General features: G+C 31.2%; 2 protein-coding genes across 3 annotated transcripts in view; one reads left to right on the top strand and one right to left on the bottom strand.

Moving 5' to 3' along the window:
* LOC132103913 (large ribosomal subunit protein P1) overlaps positions 1–8,052 on the bottom strand; it is a 241,786-nt gene that overhangs the window by 111,747 nt on the left and 121,987 nt on the right. The gene's annotated exons all lie outside the window — the stretch shown is intronic.
* LOC132103910 (focal adhesion kinase 1-like) overlaps positions 2,694–8,052 on the top strand; it is an 88,004-nt gene continuing 82,645 nt past the window's right edge. For both annotated transcript variants that reach the window (XM_059508983.1, XM_059508982.1), the window contains exon 1: positions 2,694–2,896. The gene's annotated coding sequence lies outside the window, so the exon portion shown is untranslated. The remainder of the gene's footprint in view (positions 2,897–8,052) is intronic.

The raw sequence follows: 8,052 nt of genomic DNA, 5'->3' as shown, positions 1-8,052 counted from the left end.
TATTATAGTTATCTAAAACTAAAACCATACAAAAAAAATGCACTTGAAATAAAATAAAATAAAATATATAAAAACCTAAACTTATTTTTTAGTTAAGTACTATAATAACTTAAAAGTACTAAAATAACAAAAAATTATAAATTGAAACTAATAAATACAAATTACTAGAAACTATAGATATTTAAAAACTAAAATGACAAAAACACATTACTAAAACTTTAACAAGAATTATAGTTTAACTAAAAAGTGAAAACAAAATGAAAAATATTAACAAAAAATATATTAGTAATAACACTAAGCTCATAGTAAACAACCTTTTTTTATTTTTATTTTTTTTATTTTTTGTTCATGCAGGTCTTTTATAGATGTTATAGTTATCTAAAACTAAAACCATACCAAAAAAAGGCACTTTAAATAAAATTAAAATGTTAACTGAACTAAAATAACATAAAATATATAAAAACCTAAACTTATAATAACTTAAAATACAAAAATAACTAGAATAAATTTAAACGAATAAATAAAAATTACTAAAAACTATAGACATTTAAAAACAAATAAAATTGACAAAATATAACAATTAATTGTATTCGAAATATTAACAAAAAATATAATAGTAATAAAACTAAGCTCATAGTGAACACATTTTCTAAGCTCCACAATTAAAATACTGTATTTTTTTGCAATGTCTAATGTGAAAACTAATTCTAAATTTATTCTTTAAAATCATTCTGTTTATAAATCAACTGAATTTACAAACAGGAAAATATGAATGTGGAAATATATGTTGTAATTATTCATGTATATTAATATTTGACTTCATTTATAGTTTTAAGAGCAATATTGTTTTTTAAAGTAATTGTGAAATTCTTATGAAATGCCAATGGATTTTCTAAATCAATCCTAAACCTCCCGAAACCCACAGAAGTTCAGAAGAAGATATTTTACTTTAATGTTCTTTTCCTGATTTACAATCTAAAGCTTTGTGACCGAGGTGATCTTTGAGCTAATATTTGTCTAGTCTGAATGGTCTTTATGTTTGGACATTGTTCAGAGCTCATTTCTGCTCCTGTCTAGACTTGACTCATTTAGGCGGGTCCACAACACTTTTATTTTATGAACATGATTATGAAAGTCAGCCATGCCAAAGTTCTGCTGATCTGAGATCAAACAGATGTGGTTTGATGATCATGTTTATGTTTAAGCATGAAGAGCTGATCCCAGATCAGCATATAAAGGAGCAACCCTCACATGATCATGAAAGGCTGCTGATATCAGTACAGTAACAATGAAATAAATAGCCGAATAGAGTGTTTTTAAAACCCAAAGCACAACCCAATAGTCATTATGTGCCACGCCATTCATTATAAATTTATTTGACTTTCCAAAGTGATTCAATGGTTTGCATTGCTATTCTCAAAATGAAGGTGCTCTGTTCAAACACAGAAAACAGTCACTTCTTGAGCAATGTGCTCTCTCAGATGGACACAGACACCACAAACACAAATGTTCACTGTTAAACTCGTAGCTACTCCCGGCGCGTTTGCCCAATGAGCGAACGAATTGATCTTTTGAACCGATTCCTTTGAATGATTCTAAAGAACCGCCTCGGAAACCGTTCAACCGAACTCTTTTTGTGAGTGACTTTTCTTTACTGTACGTTTTAAAGTTCTTTGGATTGTTTGACTACTCAAACGTATGTAAGCCCACTTCAAAGGGAAATATAACTTAATTAAATTGGGTATCTGCAGGCTAAATTTCACATAGGCTACATAAACAAAAATCTGACTTCAAAGTTAATCTACACAAGTATATGGAAACTATCTAAAGCTTTGTTAATCCTAAAGCAGTGAAAACCGTATCTATATCCATCCTGTGTCCTCTTGATGTGTACATTTATTTATTTACACATTTACTTATTTTTGTTGGTTAACCTGCAGTTCCCTTATGAAAATGAACCATTAACTTATTAACCTAAATAATAAAAAAGGTTAATATAGATAAACCATGGTAAGCACTACACTAACCATAGTTTAGCCATGGAAAAAAATGGTACTACACTTTTACTATAAAACCATGGTTAATTTTCTTACAGGATTTGTATTTGTGTTTACTTTGTTTTTTAGAACTGTACTGTCTAAATAGTTTCATGTTATGTACTGTTTTATAAAAAAACAACAAATACAATTCAGAAAAAAATGATTCTCCATCCGAAGTCTCGATCTGAATCAAATGATTCGCGAACTCGCTTGGTAATTTTTCTGATCTGAATCAAATGATTCGCGATCCGATTGTTTCGCTTCGAAACAGTGAATCTGATTTGGAGTTTCGAAAAGCCCAGTTTATAAAAATCATTATTTACAAGCGATGTTAAAATTCGAAAAGGAATGGATGACTTGAAAAAAAAATTGAAAAAATAGTAGGCCTATGAGGTTTACAAATATATAAATTGTTCCTTTCTAAAGATAACATTCAACACAAACAATTTATCAGTAATATTATTTGTCATAGAGTCCCTATGTGAGAAGAATATATACTGAAATCGGACCTAATGTAATCTAGGATTCGGAAGATCGTACACATGTGAATTGAGAGTTCATTTGATCATCCGAGCGAATCGATTCGCTAAAACGAATCGGAACACTCCGGCGCAAGTGGCCAAAGTCTGGAACGCGACTCCAGCGGCGTTCATTCACTCGGGACTGGGAGGAGTGTGTATGTGTGTGTGTAGCTGGATGGAGCTGGAGTGGGCTGGGATCTGCCCGTCAGCCATGTTGGAATGAGAGGGAATGAAAAGCTGGAATGAGAGAGAATCGACTGGAGAAGACGGGAAAAGCGGCTTCTGGAATATCACCGCAGACGATCCTTACGCGCGGTCACATCACACAATAAACGAGTGAGTAGCGCGCATTCATGGTTCCACACATCTGTTAGAAAGAAACAAACTGTCAGTGTGTGCTGGATCGAGCGTGCCATGCGTTCACGAGGAACAATCAGGATCTGGATCCGATATTGCGCGTTGATTGTGACGCGCGCTCGCGCTTCGGATTCACTGGATCGAATCGAGTATTAATATTGACTTTGGGGGCTTATGATGACGTCAGCTTCAGGAGTTTATGCTACACTACTTCCAACAAAAGCCCATTGTATAGAGTTTCTGTTTGTCAACATGAAGACAACAGCTAGATTTGATGAGGCTCAGCTATTTTAATCAACAGAAGTTATCACAAAGTATTATACAAAATATGGATTGAGTATACAAGATAAAAAAAGGGATGGAGTGTATACAAAGTATAGGCAATAATTAAAAAAAATAAATGAATGAAAAATAAATCAATTGATTCGATATACTCGGGGTGAATTCAGTAGAAATATTAATTCAGCATGCTTTTATTGAATTTAAATTAAATATGTACCATGCTGTATGGGCATTTGCCATGATAATACTTTTTTATTAATTTTACAAAATATTTACTATGTTTAATGGGTGTGTACCAGAGTGATACTTTTGGAGACGTACCATCATAATAATAGTGTTTGGGCATAATTTTTTTGTATATATCATGGTATTTTAATCACAACCTTTCAGTCAATCGACGTTTCTTAATCTTATTGCATGATTATTGTATTATTAGTGCATTAGTACTTTCTGGACAGAGTTTCACATAATTTGGATGTAAATTGGACATAACGATTTTGCTATTCATAGTATATTTTTTAATATAATGAAACAAAACATTTTGATATATGGAAATGTCATGATTCAAAAGGGTGCAATATATCAAAGATATTAACATTAACATATATTCATTTTAACATTAATTAGGCCTAATTGAATAGTAGGAAGTAATATTAGTGCTGTCAAACGATAAATCACGATTAATTGCATCCAAAATACAAGTTTTTGTTTACTTAATATATGTGTGTATACTGTGTATATTTATTATGTAAAGGCACACACATACAGTATATATTTTGAAAATGTTTAAAATATTTTAATGTATAAACATTACATATTTTTCTTAAATATTTGCATGCATTTGTTTGTATATATATATATATATACACACATACACAGTGAGTATACATGCATATATTATGTGAACAAAAACTTTTATTTTGGATGTGATTAAGCAATGTATTGTGTAATACTCTCTGATAGATACTGTAGCATCATACTAATGATTTAATGTCCTGTAGGTCAGTAGAGGCTCTTCCCTGAATGTGATCAGACAGACAGAGCGTCATAGAGCTGGGAATCGCACTCATTTGCTCTGTGTACGAGCGATACTGTATTTAAAGGTGGAGATGACGGGTATTTTTAGAGCCTCCAGTCAAGCTGTCAGACTCGTGTGTGAATCACGGCTGTGAGAGAGTTTCCTTTGCAACTGCTGCATTGTCATCACCAGAGATCTCCTCATGTGAACTTCTGGCTCACACACACTATCTTAACTTAGATTACATCATTAATCATTCTGTAACATATAACTGCAAGATTTCCGAATGTATCTTTGTGACGGCGTGGAATCCTGTTGTTTTAGCTGCGCAGGAAGACGGTGTGTGATTTCAGCAGCTGTGACAGGAAGCTGTGTGTGTGTGTGTGTGTGTGTGATGGCATAGCCTTTAACTGAGATTGGTTTAGCAGGATGTTGCTACCTTGCATGTTCTCTCAGGGTTTAAGAGGAAAAGCAGAAACAGCTGTCTGCGTGTTTAGGGCAAGATTTTCTTCTTAACTCATGATGGGTATCAGCCATGATAATATGACCATTTAAAGATTATCAGCATCACAATGCACTGAAGCTCCCATTGTGTTTTTAAATTCATTTTGAGTAAATATTGTGTAAAATAAGCATGATGCATTTTTGTGCATTTCATTTTCTTTATTGAAATTGTATTATGTGCACAGTATTATATCATTCTCTGCTTTTCTCTAAGATATTGGTATCAGCATTGGTTATTGCAAGTTTGATTCAGCTCAGCAAGTCACAAGAAACACTAGCGTTTACATCAGGTTTAGAAAAAAGGCCTGCATGTTTCGGCAAAAAGTCTTCAATCTAACTTAAAAAAATAAAATATTAAAAACAAATCAAAATACTGAAAATGAATAAAAAATGAAAAAATAAAAATACACAATTTTAAAATGAAACAATCAAAATAAAAACACTTATAAAATTATAAGAAAAAATACAAAATGCTAAACTAAAATATATAATTTAAAGATAAAATACAAATAAAATTATTAAAAATAAATAAAAATACTAAAAATTAATAAAAAATGAAAAAATAAAAATACACAATTTTAAAATAAAACAAAATAAAAACACTTTAACACGTTATTTAAATAATAAAAAATAATAAATTAAAATATATCATTTAAAGATAAACATTTTAATAAAAAATAACAATAAAAATTAAACACTTATAAAATTATTTAAATAATAAAAAAGCAAATTGAAAATAGATAATTTAAAGATAAAGATAAGAATATAAAAAATAAATCAAAATGCTAAGAAATAAGAAATATTTTTTTTTACATTTTAAATAAAACAATCAAAATAAAACACTTATACAATTATTTAAATAATAAAAATGCTAAATTAAAATATATAATTTAAAGATAAGAATACAAAAAATAAATAAAAAGACTAAAAATTAATAAAAAATAAAAAATAGTCAAATAAACAATCAAAATAAAACGCTTATAAAAATATTTAAATAATAAAAATGCAAAGTGTAAATATATAACTTAAAGATATAAATAAAAATATTAAAAATAAATCTAAAAAAAAAATTTAAAAAAAAAATGTAAATCCAATATTTTAAAATAAATCCATCAAAATAAAACCTAAAGAATATGGTTATAGAAGAGTGAACCTCTAAACTAGTTGGTTGTTTTAAATGTGAACCTGTGCGTGTGTCTGGTGTGTTTGTGTGTGAGAGTGTGTGAACAGAGCCTTCATTGAGAGCGAGTGATGGCTCCACTGTACTTACAGTTTCCAGCCGTCTCAATGGCTCATTCAGACTAACATCTCACACAAACGCTGCTTTATAAAGGTGATCCACACTGGCTTTTGCTTCTCAGCTTCGTGTGGGTCCATGATCCAGATCAAGCACCTGTACCTCAGCGTGCTCTTGAAGTGCTTGTGTGACTGGCTTCTTTGTGCAGAGGCTTGAGTTTCCTGTTAAACCGTTGGAGGGAAGCGTTTTAAACTAAAGTTCAGACACAAAGACGACTCACGAGCTGCTTCCAGTTCCTTTATATTACAGTTTACCTGAGAGACCCGTCATTAGTGCCCAGGGGGGCGGGAATGACAGGAACTGACACAAACAATCAGCCTCTCTTTTTTCTCCCTCGTTTATTTCAGTTCTTTCCGTTCTCCGGGCCAGATCCCTGCTGCTGGAAGAAGGGCCGTGGAAACAGAAAGAAGTGTGTTTTTGTTTTAAAAAGCAGCGTGAACACAATTCTACTGTTCGCCCTCGTAGTCCTGTGGGGATCTTTTGCACTTGTGTGATGCTGGGACAGGAAGTGATGTCGTGCAGGCAGGAAGCCTCAGGAATGTAATGGCATACTGCTTAGTGTATACTATATAGTGCATTCCTGAATGTCGCTGCATGTCTGATCTTGAAAATAAATAGGTTGTTTTGCATTTGTACATTACCTTTCATTAAATGAATGCATGAAGTTGATCAAAACTGGCAGTGAAGACATTTATAATGTGACAAAATAGTTATATTTCAAATAAATGCAAATTCTTTTGAACTTTCTGTTCATCAGAGAATCCTGAAAAATAAAATGTATCACCATTTCCACAAAGACTTTGTGCAGCACATCTGTTTTCAGCATTGATAATAATCAGAAATGTTTCTTGAGCAGTAAATCATCATATTTTCATGATTTCTGAAGATCATGTGACACTGAAGACTGCAGTAATGATGCTGAAAATACAGCTGTGCATCACAGAAATAAATTACATTTTTAAAAATATTCACATAGAAACAGCGATTTTGAATTATAAAAAAAACATTTTAAAGTTTTACTGATTTTTCTGTATTTTATTTCAAATAAATGCAGCCTTGATGAAGCAGAAGAGACTTCTTTCAAAAATAATAAAACATTTAGTAACCTTTTGCTATACAATCAGACAATTTGCACGTTTTAAATATTGAAGTAACGGTAATATTGGTTATTAATGTTATTACAATCCTTTTTCCCAATTATGTCAGACCCGGATCTGATTTCTATGTAATTTTAATGAGATATTTATTTACCTAATTAGTTTTTTTTACCTAAAAATGAAAGTTTTTTTCCATCATATAATGAAAACAGTAAAAATCAATGCATAGTTTTGGTTTGTAAATGATAAATCATCATCATGGTTTCCAGTGAAGCTGCTGATATAAGCCAGGTTCTGTGTATCTCTTATCAAGCTGTCATGTTGTTCCAGTGAGGCGTTCAGCCGGCTCTTGTTTCCTCTGAACGCTGTTTGTGTGTATCTGTCTGCCTGATGTTTCTCCAGCAGCGTTTAAGAGGCTTAAACTGAGTCTGTCAGCAGTGAGACTCTTTCTTTGAGAGCTGCGGATGACACTCAGATCCTTACAGCATTAAAATAAACCACTGGCTTGAATTTTCCCGAAAGCTGCTGTTCTTTAAGAGCAAAACATCCTCTGCACGTTTCCACGACTGAGTGACAAACAGATGTGTTTTGATGTTAATGCAAGTAATGGAGGGTCTGTGTAGTCTGCTGTAATGTCAACATGAAATCATAACTTAATAAACATTAGAATGTGTATAAAAATGTTAAATGGAAAATGCTAATTTTGTTTTGGACAAGTTATTTATTTATTTACTACTTTTTTTTTTCTTCAATTTTGTCTTTTTTTTTTCTCAAAAAGAAAACTTTTTTTATTGATCTAAATACCTGATCTAATTGTTCTATGCTAAACATACTGATATAAATATGTATTTATGTATGCATGTATTTATTTATATATTTATATATTTATTTGTATTTATTAATTTATTATTATATATTTATTTATTTTTATTTACTT

The sequence above is a fragment of the Carassius carassius genome, chromosome 25 (assembly GCF_963082965.1).
Source record: "Carassius carassius chromosome 25, fCarCar2.1, whole genome shotgun sequence".
Taxonomy (NCBI): domain Eukaryota; kingdom Metazoa; phylum Chordata; class Actinopteri; order Cypriniformes; family Cyprinidae; genus Carassius; species Carassius carassius.
The sequence above is the reverse complement of the archived record's forward strand: the minus strand, read 5'-3'. Positions and strand labels throughout refer to the sequence as shown.